The sequence below is a fragment of the Marmota marmota genome, unplaced genomic scaffold, assembly GCF_001458135.2.
Source record: "Marmota marmota marmota unplaced genomic scaffold, marMar, whole genome shotgun sequence".
Lineage (NCBI taxonomy): Eukaryota > Metazoa > Chordata > Mammalia > Rodentia > Sciuridae > Marmota > Marmota marmota.
In genome coordinates, this window is record NW_025999896.1 from 1,196,261 (window position 1) to 1,210,050 (window position 13,790).

Consider the following 13,790-nt stretch of genomic DNA (forward strand, 5'->3'; position numbering starts at 1 on the left):
AGCCACTGAGATTATAAGCATGGGCCTCTGCGCTCAGCCAGGGGAGGTGTCTTAAGAGCAGGTAAGTCTTCCAGGTGACAATAGTTGGATTCAGTTTGGCAGATTCTGCTCCAGCCATCAGGCACGTTTTCACTCAATGGCTTTAAAACATATCTAAAAGACTAGAATGCTGGCATGAAGGGAAAAAAAAAAGCCATGTTTCTAAAACCATTCTAACACTTACCAAAATGAACAAAGAAAAATAACATTACAGAAGAAGATAACATCTACATGAAACTAAGAGCCCCAACTTCAAGGAACAAACACTGAAAAACACGAAGTCCAGTTTCAATTAAACTGAAAGATGAGGCCTCAGAACATGGCAGCACTTCTGCTCTGGATCGTGGTGTGGGTGGTGGTGATGAGAAGTGCAAATCCAAAGGGCATTTGAAGTATGACCAGATTGAGAGTTGACCAGATTCTGAGGAAGGCAAAGGCCCTTCAATTTGACCCTGAATTATTTTATTAGATTCAGAACAGACATAATAAGATATAGACTCACATAGTGTTTCGTATCAACAAACATTCAGGTTTTATTTCCTTCCACCTAAACCCGAGGGAAGAGAAAAAGGAAGAAAAGATCAAGATAGAAGATCTGCCATCACATGGCTTCTGATCACCCGTGTCCAGGACAGCTGGGTCCTCAGCCCTATTCTGGACTGTGTTCTCTGACACATACAAGCAAAGAAATAAAATGCAAGTGGGAACAGGAGTAGCACAGGCTTGGGGGGCTTTTTGAGCCTGACTGCATACCCATCTATGACAATTTTTGCATTTCCATTTCTTTGCTACAAGTGCATTCAATTGGTTTGATCAACTTAATGGTATTTCATACATATTAGTGTGCTGGTTTGTGGTACCCTGTCATTGGTAAGAGATGGCTTTCTACCATTTTTTTTAATTGGTAAAAATGAGCATCCAGTTCATTTTTATTATGTCCTGGATTCTAGCCTGCCACCATTGTCAACATGCCCTACATTTTTCTTGATGTGAAGCACAATCTGGAGAATATTTCCTAAAACAACTCTTAAAAAAAAAAAAAAATTTGGAAAAGAGCACAGTGCTGACTTGGCTATTTTGTGAGGTCATTATAACCAGACAACTTCTATTTTATTTTATTTTATTTTATTGGTACCAGGGATTTGAGCCCAGGGATGCTTAACCACTGAGCCACATTCCCATCCCCTTTTGTATTTTATTTTGAGACAAGGTCTTGCTAAGTTGCTTAGGGCCTTCCTAAGTTGCTGAGGCTGGCTTTTAACTTGTGATCCTCCTGCCTCAGCATCCCAAGCCACTGGGATAACAGGTGTGTACCACTGCATGCAGCTGATTTTTTAATGTATATATTGCACTCGTATTAACAGTTTGTTTATTCACTGAATACCATCCTGGACCCATAGCCAAGAAGTCCACCAGGTTTTAGCTCCATAATCATTTTAGGAATATTCTGAGAAGGGCAAACATAAATAAGAAAATGAATAATGTTTTTCAAGGGAAAAAACTCAACATGCAGAGGAAATGGGTGTAATCTCAATGCTCAGGTTTCCTCTCAGAGTAGATATGGTGTTGATATAGGATTTTTGTCGCCTGAGAACTCTCACTGGCATGTCTGGGCTGGAGTTGAAGGCATACAAAAGGGTGTAATCTATTAGAGTGAAGCCTGATCTCTATAACAAACCCAGAGGCACAGCGGCTTTTGGATAAGGTATATTTCCCTGGTTACAGTTCAGAATAGTGGAGGAGCCACTCTCCACATGGTCAGGTCAGGCCTGTTTCCTTCCATATTGTTGCTATGCCTAGATCACTGTCATTTGTTTTGTTGAAGCAAAGCTGTCATGTGGAAATCTCATCTGGTAAGCAGGGAAAAGGACCTATGTCCAATGTCTTAAGGCCCACTATTGGAAATGCCACACATCCATTTTTCTTGTATTTCATTGGCAAAACCTTGGTCACCTGGTCACATCTGATTGCAAAAGACTCACAAATGTGTCTTTTTGTATGCACCTATAGCTATTATTATATGAGAACAAAGACAGGGTCACACTAAGTTATTTAGATCCTTCATCTTTTCTTCGTTTTCCCCTTCCCTCAGGTTTAGGTGGAAGGAAATAAAACCTGAATGTTTACCGATATGAAACACTATGAGTCTATATCCTATTATGCCTGTTCTAAATCTAATTAAATAGTTCAGGGTCAAATTAAAGGGGCCTTGCCTTCCTCAGAATCTAGTCCTTGGTGGACAACAGGGGAGTCTGTCCTATTGAGGGTGGAGACCTCCTTTAGAGAAATTGAAAATTAATAATTGCTGAGATAATCCATGCCAATTATTAGGAGTGACTAATGAAAAATTCATTAGACAGACAAATTAGCACAAGATGTAGGATTGAACTAACTAGCCCCTACACAACAGGATTAGTGCAGGAAAAAAGCAAAAAACTTCAATTCTAACCAGTATTCTTAAGGAGAAGAGAAAATTGGTATGAAAAAGAAGAAATTGTAGCACAACGTTTGGGGTTTAGAAGGGGAAAAGTATATAAATTATTAGAGAAACAATAAAAAAAGAATAGTTTCAGGGGCTGGGGTTGTGGCTTAGTGGTAAAGCGCTCACCTAGTATGTGTGAGGCACTGGGTTCAATCCTCAGAACTACATAAAAATAGAAATAAAGGCATTGTGTCCACCTACAATTAAAAAATATATATTAATAAAAAAAGAATAGTTTCAGATAATAAATATCTAGTAATGATAAATAATAGAAAATTTTGATTCTGAAAATATGTTTGAATGGATAATTCAAAGTCCCATCCTAAATTATAACTAGATCTCATTGTTATTTTTTTTTAAGTTTTAGTTGTAGATGGGCACTATACCTTTTTTATTTTTATGTGATGCTGAGGATTGAACCCAGTGCCTCACATACTAGGCCTATATCTCATCATTATTAAGACAGACTTTTTAATGCATGGCTGTGCTTGCTAGAAAATAAGGGAAATTGAATTTGCACTTTTCTCACAATAAGTTGAATCTACAAAATCCAACTGACCTTCCTGCTGAAATAATGTAAAAAAAATAAAAGATAAAAATTATTTTTTCAAAATCTTAAATATGTTGATAAGTCAGCAAAATCGATGCCTCAAATAAATGCAGGAACATGAGAATTTAAATGGGACACTTGCTTTTCAGATAAAGGGTATTTGTAGAACTGGGTCCCTCAGTGGTGTGTGTGCCTGTGAGCACACCCACACAGGCATGTGTGAGTGAATGGTATTTATCCCAGAAATATGAGGTAGTTTAACATTGGAAAGCCTATAGTTATAATTATTTACCACATTTACCTCACTAACAGATTAAAGGAGAAAAATATATGATCATCTGAGCTGTAGAAAGACCCTTTGATACAACTCAGCAACTACTTATGACTATAAAACAAAAACAAACCCCAGACCCTCCTCACACTGGGAGTGGTGGTGCACATCTGAAATCTCAGCTGCTCGGGAGCCTGAGGCAGGAGGATCACAAGTTTGAGACCAGACTCCTTAGTGAGGACTTATCTCAAAGTAAAAAAAGAGCTGGGGATGTAGCTTAGTGGTAGAGCATTTGCTTAGCATGCATGAGGCCCTGGCTTAACTCCACAGTATCTCAAAACAAACACAAACTTCTAGCCAGGAGAAATAGGAAGAATCTTTATTTTTTAAAATTTATTTTTTTGTACTGGGGATTGAACCCAGCACACTCTACCACTAAGCTACTTCCCCAGTGCGCCCCCCCCCCTGTTTTTCTTGGGACAGGGTCTCACTAAGTTATTTAGGTCCTCACTAAGTTGCTGAGGCTGACCCTGAACATGTGATTCTCCTGCCTCAGCCTCCTGAGTCGCTGGGATTACAGGAGTACATCATCATGCTGGGCTTCAAACATCATTCTTAATAGGGAATGTTAGAAGCATACTCTATAACGTTTCTAGGGTAAAGATACTCTTCATTATTGCATTTATTAATATGTAGTGAGATCCTTGCTTGTGCAATGTAATGCAAACTTGGAAAACATGAAATGATAGTACCAATATTCATAGATTACATAATCATTTTCATGGCAGTATATCAATGCAAATGATTATTAAATGATATATTTAAAATATATTTAAGTGACACTAAATTTATGGGTATTTTCAAATAATAAATTAACATAATGCTATGTTAACTGTTAGGATAAGCGACACATTGAAATTTAAATGGTATATTAAAATTCATGGAAAATAGGTCACTTTTAGTATAATTAATCTCAATAAAAAGGTATTGGCTTAACAAAAGGTTTAAAAGGGAGAGACATCAACAGGTATTTCATGTCCTGGAAACACAGGGAAAGATGCTCAGGAAGGAGAACAAGGGCAATGGAAATCAAAGGGAACTGTCACTTCACACCATCCGCAATGCAACATTTTTAGAATCAGTGTATCAAGTCTTGCTGAGGATGCTGAGCAATAGAAGCTCTACTTGAGCTCAGCTGGTGAGAGAATCAGACCATTTTGGGAAACATTTTGGCATTACCTAGTATATGTGATGAAGCACACACCCTATAATGCAGTGAATTCATCCCCAGGGATGTGCCCTAGAAAAATTCCTGCCTAAGTGTGCACCAAGGGACAATTATTCAGATAGAGATGTCATAGCAAAAACCTGCAAACAATGGAATGTCCATACAGAGTAATGAAGTATCCCACGACTGAACACGTAGATGAATTAAACTTCTTTTCATCAACGTGTATGAAGTTTGCTAAAACAGTGTTGAGTGAAACTAAAAAGAACCAATTTTAAAAAAAAGAATAATGTTGAGTGGAAAATGCAGATTGCAGAAGAAAATTCCACAGTGTATTATTTAGATAATATTTTTAAAAACCAGGATGTAGCAGTCCAGTGTGGCCTGGGGTGTGAGAACCAGAGCAGGGTAAGGAGGGGAACCTACATGGGGACTGCCAGGCTCTGAGGAGAATGTCCCTCTGGCAGAATGACCTGGCCAGGGGTCCGAGCATGGGCAGAGTGAGACAGAGCAGCTGTGTGAGGAGGATGTGGTGGAGATTTTCATCCATGAAAGATGGATCAAATACGTGGATATATGGCAAATGATGGAAGCCAGATTTCTCACTATGGGATATAGAATTTAGAGATATGGAAAGGTAAAAACTATAATGAACTCTGGTGTTGCATTAGAACTGAACACATCTATGTAGACTTAGGGTCTTCAATGTATAGAGATAGAGGTAATGTATAGAGATAGAAATACTGGTAAAATAAGTTGGTGTGCATACATTCACATATTCTTTAGTAATATCCCTCCATGTCCCCCCCCCCCCCGGCCACTGTATCATGGGTGGCTTAAAACCAATGTAAATTTATTTTCTTATTGTCCTGGAGAACTGAATCTGAAATTGAGATGCTGGCAGGGGCTATGCCCTCTCTGAAGGCTCTAGGGGATGATGTTCCTTGTGTCTTCTTGGCTTCTCCTGGTGTTGCCAGAATCCTTGATGTTTCTTGGCTTGTAGAAGCATCACTCCTATCTCTGCCTCCATCATCGTGTGTTTCATGTCCCTGTGTCCTCCCATGACCTTCTCATAAGGAGATCCATCCATTGGATTTACAGCTGACCCTAATCCCGTATGACCTCATCTTTACTTGATTACAAAACACTGTTTCCAAATACAGTAAACCCTCCTATAAGCAGTGTGGCTGGCTTCCTTCCTTCCTTCCTTCCTTCCTTCCTTCCTTCCTTCCTTCCTTCACTTCCTTTCTGGCATAGGGGATTGAACACAGGTGTGCCTAACCACTGAGCCACATCCACAGCCCTTTTTAATACTTTCTTTAGAGACAGAGTCTCACCAAATTGCTTAGGGTCTCACTAAGTGGCTTTGAACTCACGATTGTTCTGTCTCAGCCCCCTGAGCTGCTGGGATTACAGACATATGCCACCACACCTGGCAGCAGTGTGACTTTCTGCATTCCGTTATCCTTGGCTAACCACAGTCCAAAAATATTAAAAGGGAAATTCTAGAAATAAATAATTTAAGTAACTCTTTGTTATTGTTGTTTAGAGACAGGATCTCACTAAGTTTCCCCAGGCGGGCCCCAAACTTCTGGGCTCAAGTGACCCTTCTGCCTCAGCCTCCCAAGTAGCTGGGACTACAGGCGTGTCCCACTACACCTAGCTTCAAGTGACTCAGGTAGTAGGGTAACACTGCCTCATTTCATCTCCTCGCAAAGGCATAGGATCGTCGCACATCATCACAAGAAAAAAAGGGCTGAGTATAGTAAGATATTTTGAGGGGTTGGGGATGTAACTTGGTGGTGGAGTGTTTGTGAGGCCCTGGGTTCAACTCCAGTTCCACACACACACACACAAAGGTATTTTGAGAGAAAGAAAGAACATTTGCACAGTTTTTATTATAATATCATATATTATTATAATTGTTTTGTTATTATTATTGTTATTAATCTCTTACTGTGCCTAACTTAGGAATTAAACTTTGTTATATATGCATAGGGAAAGAAAGACATAGTCTGTATAGGGTTTATGACTGTAGTTTCAGACATCCCCTGTGGATAAGGGGGGACTACCATAATGTCACATGCAGGGGAATGGGAGTTAGAATCTCAACATGTTTCAGGGGGACATAATTCAACTCATAATAACACCATTAATAATGAAGACTCCTAGCATCCAGATCTTGCCTCCTAAATATCAATCTCTACAAAAAAAAAAAATGGTAAGCAGGCCTCCTTGGGAAAATGACTGACTTACTTCACATTAGGGAAAATATAAGATAAGCCTGGAAAATCATGTCAAGGTGGAAAATAAGGATATGCTCAAGGAAAGATAGGGACTTGGCAAAATATCACAGAAGCCAGCTCTACAACTTGAGTTTCAAAATAAATCGTGATAGCAAGGAAATTACTCCATTGAAAAAAATAAGAAATCAGGAGTTCCTATGAATATAAATGTTAATAAATTCATGGTTTGATAAAGTACAGGGTATTTTCATGGTTTTACAGTACCCTTGGGGGGAACAGTAGGGATGTAGCTCAGTGAAAGAGCATTTGCCTAACATGTGCAAAGACCTGGGTCCCATGCCTTGTGCTGTAATCAATCAATGAAGAAACAAAAAATAAAGCCCCCTACCATGTACACAAAGTACTTACTAATTATGATGGGGAGAGAGTAACCTTACAGTGGAGAACTCTGGCTGAACCAGCTTGATCAAGTGATCTAAGAGAACCTCATCATTAATGGGTCAAATCTAAATTATGGGCCATGATAGGGTGCTGAGGCAATGGACAGAATCTCTTCAATATTCCTGTCTAAAGGCCCATAATATGAATTCAGTGATGAAGAAACATGAGACACATAAAATCTGTGGGACAGTCTTCAAAACTATTGGCCTTTAATTTTCTAAATTGTCAAGGTTGTGAAAGTCAAGAAAAGACAAAGGAAATGTTCCAGACCAAAACTGACAAAAGAAATGTGAAAAGTAAATGTGGTCCATGATCCTGAACAGGACCATTTTGCTATGGAGAACTAACTCCACAGGGACAACCAGTGAAATGAACAAATCTGAGGATTAGAGACAGGGATGAGGGAACAATGCCAGTTTTCTGATTTTGATTTGTTTTTCTGTGCTTGTGACTCAAAAGTTAATTATTTGTTGTTGTTTTTGGTGGTATTGGAACTAGAACCCAGGGCCTCCTGAGCTCTATCACTGAGCAATGTCCCCAACACCCGAAATTGATTTTTTCAAAACCAACATGTTCATACCCAGCAAGTTAAAATTTCAAAATACCATTTATACTGCATGCAATATGCAAGGAAACATATAATAAAATATAAGCAGTACTTCTGTGGAGGAAAACACAAAACTAAACAGGAATAAATGTTATTTGGTTTAGGAATATATGCATTGCCTGATACAACTAATAAGAAGAAAGTGCAGAAGCAATATACACCAAATTCAGGATCACGGTCACCTCTGGGCAGGAAAAAGTGGTATGATGAGAACTCACTGGGGACTTTGGAGAGCAGATAAGATTTCATTCCTTGCACTAGCTGATTACAAAGTTGTTAGTGAATTTTATACTTTATACCTATATATTAAGGCTAATTTTTTTGTGTGTGATGCTGGGGATTGAACCCAGGGCCTTATGCATGTGAGGCAGACACTCTATCAACTGAGTTATATCCCCAGCCCCTAGTCTACTTCTTCTGGTATATCAAATATTTCATAGTAAAAAAGAAAAATACACTTATTGCATTTCTGTTAGAAAAATGAACTATGTGTGTACAAGTAACGATGTAAAATTATATATATTCTACTAATAAAATGCAAGGAGAAGGACTAGGAAGATACCCACTAACATGAACAGACCATCTTACGCGAATGTGTATTGTTCAAAGGTCACATTTTATGGAGTTACTGACTAGGGAAGATGAGAAGGAAACCAATAGGGCCACTCTGTGGAAACTGGGAGCTGTGGGACTATGGGAAATAGCCAGAGTGGAGTTTGGTAGCAGCTTAGAGAACCTAGGACAGAATAGGAAGGCCAGGCCAGCAGTGCAGAGATGGAAGACGAGGGTGTCTGACAGTCAAAAAAACACCTGCAATATCTGATACTTCGCATCCCCTATAAGTCTTCAAATTCTCTCACAAGTAGCATCTTAAATTGTGTGTGTTTTTTAAAAGTCAGGGTGAAGCCAGAAGAGGTGGCACATGCCTATAATCCCAGCGACTCAGGAGGCTGAGGCAGGAAGATTGAGAGTTCAAAGCCAGCCTCAGCAACTAAGTGAGACACTAAGCAACTCAGTAAGACCCTGTCTCTAAATAAAATACAAAATAGGGCTGGGGATGTGGCTCAGTGGTCAAGTGCCTCTGAGTTCAATCCTTGTTTGTTTGTTTCTTAATGTAAAAGTTTGAAATTTTCATCAAAAATTTTTATCAAAAAATTCATCTAGGGCTGGGTCTTTTATAGCTCAGTGGCAGAGCACTTGCTTAGCATGCGTGAGGCACTGGGTTTGATCTTTAGTACCACATAAAAATGAAACAAATAAAGGCATCTGTTCATTTATAACTACAAAAAATTTTTTTTTAATTCATCTAAAGTTTGATTTTTATTATTCTCTTTGTATTTATTTATTTAAATTTATTTTTGACATTTCAGGAGTCAAAAAAAAAAAAAAGCAGTGTCTTGGGCCTCCTTTGTCTTCTGAGCAGTTTTCAATAGGATTTTTCTTTTTTTCATTTGGTATTGCTTTTCATTGTTTAAATTTGACTCTTACCATGCACTGGGATTTTCTTTAAAAATTACAATGTTGGGGCTGGGGATGTGGCTCAAGCGGTAGTGCGCTCGCCTGGCATGCGTGCGGCCCGGGTTCGATCCTCAGCACCACATACAAACAAAGATGTTGTATCCGCTGAAAACTACAAAATAAATATTAAAAAATTTTCTCTCTCTCTCTCTTTAAAAAAAAAAATACAATGTAAGGGTTGGGGATATAGCTCCACGACAGAGCACTTGGGTGGCATGTTAGAGGCCCTGGGTTCCGTGTCCAGCGCAGCAGCAACAAATCAATAATCATGTTGGATAGGGAAGATTTAGTGAATATATCTTACTGTCTCCTTTTGGAAATGATTTAAGGCACGTTCTAGGCTCTAATGCCAGGATTTCCAACCAGTTGGTTAGGCCTCAGCACCAGTAGCTGTAGAGTAGGCAGAGTAGGCAGTCTGTGCTCTTGTGGAAGAACTCACAACAGCTACAAACTGAGTGTGTGCAGCAGTTTGTTAAGGTTTCTTTTAACCTGGAGGGTCTTCAGTGAGGATAAATAGGGGAGATGAGTATTTGTAGGGTGTATTAATCAGGGTTGTCCAGAGAAGCAGAACTAACAGGTGTGTGTGTGTGTGTGTGTGCACGCGTGCGCATATATGCATAACCTTACTCTTAAAATTTGAAATCCAAAATGCTCCAAAATCTGAAAGTTTTTGAGCTCTGACATAACTCCACAAGTGGAAAATTTTACATAGTGAAATTTTGTTTCATGTATAAAATTCTTTTAAATTTTGCACAAAATTAACTTCAGCCTATGTGTAGAAGATGCATATGAAGGCCTGGGGTTGTGACTCAGCAGTAGAGCACCCACCTAGTGCATGTGAGGCACTGGGTTCGATCCTCAGCACCACCTATGAATTAAAAAAAAGAGATGCATATGAAACATAAAATGAATTTCAGGTTTAGACTTGGGTCCCATACCCAAGATTGTGTTACATGTATGCAAATATTCCAAAATCTGAAAAAAATAAAAAAGATCTGAAATTGGAAACACTTCTGGATAAGGAATTCTTAACTTCTACGTGCATACATATTATGTATGTGTGTCTTGTGTATGTTTGTGTGTGTCTATATATGAACAGAGAGTTGCAGTTTGACCAAAGGCTGTCTGCTGGCAGAATTCTTTCTTGCTTGGAAAAGTCCATATTTTACATAGGAAGACCTTCAACCAATTGGACAAAGCCCACCTACACTGTGGAGCATCTTCTGCTTTACTCAAAGTCTGCTGATTTCAATGTCAATCTCATGTGCATGTAAATATGTACATACATGCATATAAGTTGAGAATTTTTTATCCAAAATGCTTGGGACTAGAAGTGTTTCAGATTTCAGAATGTTTTTCAGATTTTGGAATATTTGCACACAAATAATGAGACATCTTGGGTATGGGACCCAAGTCTAAGCAAGAAATTCATAGATGCTTACAGAAACACCTAGAATAATGTTTGATCAAATAGGTGCCTTGGTCCATACAAGTTGATGTAAAATTAAGTATCAAGTATGTTCTGGATGAGCCGCTGGGATTACAACAGGGCTGTATTCTTTAGCTTTGTGTTACAGGTTTTAAGTATGCAGCCTAGCAGCAAGTATTTGCTCAATTGATCATTGTTAACTGGATTTTTAAAACTTGATTTTTCTCCTACAAAGCTTGTTTATTATAGAAGATTTATATTTTCTTCCAGTTTTAAAAATATATATGTATTCTGAAATATTTTTTTAGGGCTTGGGATGTGGCTCAGCGGTAGAGTGCTCGCCCCCCATGTGGGAGACCCTAGGTTCGATCCTCAGCACCACATAAAAAAAAAATAGTGAATGAGTAGAATATTTTTTTTAGTTGTAGTTGGACACAATGCCTTTATTCTATTTATTTATTTTCATGTGATGCTGAGGATCGAACCCAGGGCCTTGCACATGCTAGGCAAGTGCTCTACCACTAAGCCACAACCCCAGCCCCTTAAAATATATTTTTATTTGTTCTAATTAGTTATACATAACAGTAGAATGCATTTTTTTGGGGGGGGGTACTGGGATTGAACTCAAGGACACTCAACCACTGAGCCACATACCCAGCCCTATTTTGTATTTTATTTTGAGACAGGGTCTCACTGAGTTGCTTAGTGCCTCGCCATTGCTGAGGCTGGCTTTGAACTCGAGATCCTCCTGCCTCACTTAGCCTCCCAAGCCACTGGGACTACAGGTGTGCACCACTGCACCTGGCAGTAGAGTGAATTTTGACACATCATACATAAATGGAATATAACTTCTCATTTGTCTGGTTTTACATGATGTGGAGTTATACAGGTCACATATTCATATTGCACAAAGGGTAATAATATCCAATTAATTCTACTATCATTCCTACCCCCATACCCCCACCTTTATTCCCCTCTGTCTAGTCCAAAATTCCTCTATTCTTACTCCCCCATTGTGAATTAGCATCTGCATATCAGAGAAAACATCTGGCCTTTGGTTCTTTGGGATTGGCTTATTTCACTTTTTTTTTTAGCTTAATATACTCCAGTTCCATTTATTTACCAGCAAATGCCATAATTTCATTTTTCTTTAAGGCTGAGTAATATTCCATTGTTTATATATACTAAAGTTTATCCATTCATCTACTGAAGGGCACCTAGGTTGGTTCCATAGTTTACAAATTGAGGTGCTATAAACATTGATGTGGCTGTATCACTCTGGTATGCTGATTTTAAGTCCTTTGGGTATATGACGAGGAGTAGGGTGACTGGGTCAAATGGTGGTTTTATTCCAAGTTTTATTAGGAATCTCTGTTTTCCATAGTGGTTGTACCAATCTGTAGTCCCACCAGCAATGTATAAGTGTACCTTTTCCCCCCACATCCTTGCCAACATTTACTGTTGCTTTTAATCAAAACTACATTGAGATTCCATCTCGCTCCAGTCAGAATGGCAATCTTCCAGTTTTTAATGCATGCACACATGTAATTATTCTGTGCATGTAGTTCTCCTCACACATTTTCCCTATAATTGTATCTCATTACTTCCCCCCACCACAGTACTGGGAATTGAACCCAGGGCCTCTAGCATGCTAGACAGGCACCCTACCACAGAGTAACACCCCTAGCACTTTTTATTTTGAGACAGGGTGTTTGTTATGTTTTTGTTATTTGGTACTGGGGATTGAACCGGGGATGTTTACCACTGAGCTACACCCTCACCCCTTCGTATTTTTTTATTTTGAGACAGGGTCTTACTAATACCCAGGCTGGCCTTGAACTTTCGATCCTCCTGCCTCAGCCTCTAGAGTAGCTGGGATTACAGGTGTGTGACCATTACCAGGCCAGGCTTCTCTAATCTTTTCACAGATTTATACCCCAACCCTTTGGCCAGCATTCTACATTCAAAAGAGAATCTGCATCTCAATGGTTAAGATAAGTGCTATATAAAACTTTCTTTAGATTTCGTAGATCCCAGACATCTGACGACCTTTGTACCACCCCTTCTCAGTCTTCATGGGGGGGGGGGGTGCTGGGGATGTGGCTTAGTGGCAGAGTGCTCGCCCAGCATTCATGGGCCCCTGAGTCCATCCCCAGCACAACATACACCAAAGCAAGTCCATTGCTGTGAGCTTTAACTTGCAGAAAAATCATGTCTATTTTAAGAAAATGCAGGAACTAATCCTCAGGAGGTCAAGGTCCACTGTGATGTGGCACTCAGGTCAGAGAAAAACACACACAAAAACAAAGGAGAGACATGCTCTGGATGATGAAGACCATGCTCAACATGTATCATCCTGCCCCTTGTCTCCATGTACCTCCTCTCCCTCTAAAGAAAAACCCTCTGTGCCCTTGAGTTTTGGAAGATGAAGCTTTGAGAACAATAGCTCCACTATCTTCTTCAGGGCTGGCCCTTTAATAAACCTGATTCTTTCCTACCAACTCTTGTTTGAGCAGCAAACAGCACAGACCTTATTCTGGTAACACTCCCAGCTTGTCCCAATGCGCCTGCCATCACATCACACTCCAGTCACCATCCCCACTGGAACCCCAGGTGCTGCTACAGCTTGTGCTGTGTTCCCATCCCAAAGCCTTCTTCAAGGCTGGTGACTCTTCTCCAAACCTCCACATCCTCTGGGAATCCAGTCTGTTGCTCCTGTGGCCCTCTGAACTGCCCTCTGTGCTGAGGAAACTCTATGGGGCTCCTTAGGCCCTTTTGGATTTCTCACAGGCTAGACCCCCTGGGCCCCCTGGGGCTTCTGTACTGGGCTCCTGGTCTGAGCACATCACCAACCAATTTTTCTCTGCAATTCTTGCCCTTTACCCCAACAATCCCCCAAACGTATCTGGGATTTCTGATTCTGTCCCTGAGCAGCCAGATGTTGGTGTGAGGGTGAAGGGCACTCTGCACACATTCCCC